Raw genomic sequence first — 4984 nt, 5'->3', positions numbered from 1 at the left:
AAAGGACTTAGTGGGGAGAGGGTTAAAGAGACCCAGAAATGAGTAAGACACAGCTTCTTCCTTTACTCAGTTGAGAGAACCGACATTGAACTTGTTGTGGGCTGCACAGAAAGAAAAAAAAAATCTTTCTAACACTTAGTTTAGTTTAAGACAAATCATCTGTTAGAGTCTGGGATTTTATTAATAATCCTGTGGCCAAAGGGAGAAGAAGCAGGAAAAGCGAGCCTGATAACATCAGCAAAGAAAGAAATTTAGAAACATTAGAACTGTTAAAGACTAGAATTTCACACATAATGTTTACACGACAATTAATTAGCAAGGCTTGGAGAGTTATAGTTACTTGATATGGAAGACAACATTCAAATGTTGAAGTCTACATGTCTACGAGATAGTTTAACAAATACTACCAAGAGACATTTTTATGGTTACAGAAATAGAAAAAGAGGGTTATAAGATATAACACCAAGTATAAGTTTGAAGACTGTGTCCTTTTTCCTAAGCACAAATTTAAATTTATACTTAATCTTATGTTTAAAGACTATTCTCAACCTACAGTTTTATCACAAGGAAAAGTTTTTAATTGCTATACTCCTTTCATTAAGTTTTTGTGTAAATAAATGTTATCTCAGGAGAAAAAACTTGTTCACAAGACTGTTAATTAGAGGCTTACAGGCTCTTAGAGTCAGGAGTCAGTACAGGAAAAAAAAGTGATTTTATATATATACGTATATATATATATGTATATATATTTATATTTACATACACTACACACACATACACCTCAAAATTAAAATGCTAACGAAGAACAGAATAGGGGATAATGTCTTTTGTATTAGAAAATGTGAGCTTAAAGACCCTGGAGCAACATTTCCAACAGTATAGAGAGTTAGATACCTTGAAAATTTTTTTCAGTTGAAACAACTAATATACCAGATAAAACGGTAAGAGATGAAAAATTAGGAGCACCTTGGTGTCTCAGTCAGTTAAGCAACAAACTCTTGAGCTCAGCTTGAGTCATGATCTCAGGGTCATGAGACTGAACCCCACGTCAGGCTCCACACTGAGCACAGAGCCTGCTTAAGATTCTGTCTTCCTGATTCTCCCCCACTCTCACTCTCGCTCTTAAAAAAAATAAAATAAGGGAAAAAAAATTAAAAAGGGACGCCTGGCTCAGTCGGTTAAGTGGCTGCCTTCGGCTCAGGTCATGATCCCAGGGTCCTGTGATCAAATCCCACATTGGGCCCCTTGCCTAGCAGGAAGCCTGCTTCTTCCTCTGCCCGCTCTGCCTGCCACTCCCCGCTGCTTGAGCACATACTCATGCATGCTCTCTCTCTGACAAAGTCTTTTAATTAATAAATAAACAAATAAATAAAATAAAAAAATATGGAAAATTAAAATGTTTAAAAAGCTCTAAGGACTCTACAGATAGACAAAACAGAAACCCTTGAATGGAAAAGTATTGGAACCACCTTTTATCTAAAGGATCTCTGACAAGCCTTAGAGACCTTATGTTTCCAATACATGTCTTCACAGGGTGTGGGTCAAGCCAGAAAGCCTAGGGCCCATCTAAAGTGGGATATCTAAGAGTAGTCCACTGTGTAAGGTGGGAGCATCAAAGGGTTTATGTCCATAATGCAAGATGAACAAGAAATAAAATCTGCCTATAGAAGGAGACTGGCAGAAGTAAACACAAATCCTTTCTGGAGAAGCTGCACTGTGATCCAGGACCGTAAAAAATTCCCACAATAATGTTTTAATAAAACTTAGCAGTTCACAATCAAAATCACAAAACACACAAGGAAGTAAGTCATCATGAGTGAGAACCAGTCAAAGTAACAGACAACATAAAGATTTTAGTTTCTAGAATTATCTTACAGAAAAGTTAGGTATTAATAAAGAAGGATAAAAATATGAGGGAACAAGAGACTATAAACAATGATCTTTACAAATTTTAAAATGAATCAAAAAGAATATCTAAAAGGTAAAATATTTAGTAACTACAATTAGAAATGCAATACAGAAATAAAACAGCAGATTAGACATATATGAAGAGAAAAAATTTAAAACTAGAAGATAAATATAAGGAAATTAGACCAAAGTGCAGCCCAGGATACAAAATTAGTAAGACAAGTTAGGCGACATGGAAGATAGATTAAGTCTAATTAACATAAGTTCAAATTGAAGTTTCATAAGGAAATAATAGAATGAAGAAAAGAACATTCAAAGTATATGATAATAGTGGAGAAATTCCCAGAATTGTTAGAAAAGATTAATCTTCAAGCCCAAGAATCTCAATAAATCCAAAGAAAGGAAAAAATTTTTAATAAAAAAATTCAGAATACCAAAAGTGACTAGATTCTAAAAGCTTCTATGGAGAAAAGACAAATCATGTACCAATACATGGTAATTTAATTGATGGCTGACACTTTTTTTTTTAATTTTTAATTTTTTTAAATTTCTTTTCAGTGTATCAGAATTCACTGTTTAGGCACCAAACCCAGTGCTCCATGCAATACATGCCCTCCATAATACCCACCACCAGGCTCACCCAACTTCCCACCCCCACCCCTTCGAAACCCTCATATTGTTTTTCAGAGTCCATAGTCTCTCATGGTTCATCTCCCCCTCCAATTTCCCTCGACTCCCTTCTCATCTTCATCTCCCCATGTCCTCTGTGTTATTTCTTATGCTCCACAAATAAGTGAAACCATATAATTGACTCTCTCTGCTTGACTTATTTCACTCAGCATAATCTCTTCCAGTCCCATCCATGTTGATACAAAAGTTGGGTATTCATCCTTTCTGATGGATGGCTGACACTTTAACAGCAAAAAATAATCCGGAAAGGAACAGAATAAAATGTCCAATGGGACAAGAGAGGGGGAAAAAGGTAAACCTAAAATTCCAAGTTAACAAATATATCTTTAAGAACAAGAGTGAAATATAGATGATTAAGACAATAACTAAGAAAAGTATCAACAAAAGATCCTCACTAAAAATATACCTCAAGCTGAAGAAAAATTTTCCCAGATGGAAAGCCTGAGACACATAAAAGGATGCCAAGTAAAAATATGTTAATGTGGGCTCCAGCCATCGCGTGGGAAGAGCTCAGGCAGGTGCTCTTGGCTCAGCACTGCCAGCTGCAATCTGTGGAGGAACCGGCCAGGGAGCCACCATCATGCTTACATCATGCACTTACAAGAAGGCTTCAGCTGTGTGGTCACCAACTGATTCGACTGGTAATCTGCCAATGGATCGGACCCCTATGAGGTATTGAAGCAGCAGAGAACAAGAAAAAAGAAGCCAGTGGGGATGGTTTTGGGGGCCCTGGGGCCAAGAGGGCAGCTCAAGCCAGAGTCCAGACCAACTCCAATGCAGAAGGCAAACAGCTGCCTAAAGAGTCCCAGAAAGACCATAAGAACCACTGCCTGCCGCCCCCCAATGTTAGTGTGGCTGACAAGAAAGAGGAGATGCAGCTGCCCGTGGTGTTTAAGAAAGAAAGAATAAGAGGTGTTCAAAGAAGACCTAATCAACAGCTGCAGCATGAAGGGAAAATAATTAACAGGAGACCAGAAAGGTGAACAGGATTCAAAAAGCCACTTGAAGAAAAGGATGAAGAAGGAGAATTTTCAGTGGGTGGACAGATTACTGACTGGCCTATCCAAGTCTGTAGTGGTCTTGGAAGAGGTTGAAGAGACTCTGGACATGGAATGGGCCAAGGAAATAGATTTGATTCTGGTGACAAACATGAATTTGATAGGCATCATGGAAGTGACATTATAGTGTCCTGAAGCACGAGGACAAATGTGGAGGTAGCAGATCTCACAGCTGGAGAACTGTCAAGATGAATTAACAGAGTCCCCAAAATATAATTCGAACAAGTATGTTATAATTGCAGTAACTTGGATCAATCAAGTGTGACTGAGGAAACACCAGAAGGTGAAGAATATCCAGTTGCAGACACTGACAATGAGAATGATGTTGAAGAAATAAGGGAAGAGGGTCCAAAAGAAATGACTTTGGATGAGAGGAAAGCTATTCAGAATAAGAACTGGGCAAAAGTAGAATTTAATATCTGAAAACTAAATGAAGGTACGGAAGGGCAGTGGAAGGAGGGATTTTTTCTTGGACCATCATTTGATTGGGTTATGGACCATCATTTCCAGAAGCCAGCTAATGATACAATATCTCAGCTGGAGATAAGTTTTGGAGACTTTGGCCACTCAGGACATGGTGGCAAGAGAGGATAATACGGCCTTGGGCATGGTGGACATCAAAATGCCAAACCATGGCAGCAGACCTGACAACTCAAGTGCTTCTACTCCTGGCATAGTTGATCCTGAGGCATTCCCAGCTCTGCCTTAACTGGATGCCATAAGACAATCCTGGTTCTTCTGTGGACCCTCCCATCTGAGGTTTTGCATGCTTAAGGATCCCAAACAACTTAAGAATTTAAAAAAGAAGAAAAAAGATTGTCATTCATACCATTCACACGTAAAGACTGAATTTTATCTGCTTTGAAAATGAACCTTCTCTCACTACACAGAAGTAACAATATGGTAGTCAGTTTGCATTTAGACATGTATTGGTAGCAGGGATGTTTTCGTAGTTTTCAGAGATTATGCATTCTTCATGAATACTTTTGTATTGCTGCTTGGAAATACACATTTCCAAACTTGAGATATATGTGTGAACAGTGTATACCAATTTAAAGCTTTTGTTTCACTTGTTACATAAGGATTTAGGTGTTCTCCCAATTACAAACTAGTTTTAAATATTGGACATAATATCAATTTTAATACCTGCTTTGCATTTTCATACATGGTCATTTGGGTCATGTAAACTTTGATTTGTCCATTTTTATGCTGTGTGGAATACTAATACTACTTTAGTATTTTAACTTAGTTTTAATATTTTCATTGCCGGGGAAAATTTTATTTCACTTCTCATAATAGCTTTCATATGTGCTAAATCTTTATATACA

At 37.4% G+C, this 4984-nt stretch overlaps 1 pseudogene across 1 annotated transcript; it reads left to right on the top strand.

The window, feature by feature from the left end:
* Positions 1–3189: 3189 nt before the first annotated feature.
* Positions 3190–4365, top strand: LOC308346428 (SERPINE1 mRNA-binding protein 1-like; annotated as a pseudogene). The gene has a single exon. The product of its transcript is annotated as an SERPINE1 mRNA-binding protein 1-like (transcript).
* The last annotated feature ends 619 nt before the right edge of the window (positions 4366–4984 follow it).

The sequence above is a fragment of the Martes martes genome, assembly GCF_963455335.1.
Source record: "Martes martes genome assembly, chromosome: 1".
Lineage (NCBI taxonomy): Eukaryota > Metazoa > Chordata > Mammalia > Carnivora > Mustelidae > Martes > Martes martes.
The sequence above is the reverse complement of the archived record's forward strand: the minus strand, read 5'-3'. Positions and strand labels throughout refer to the sequence as shown.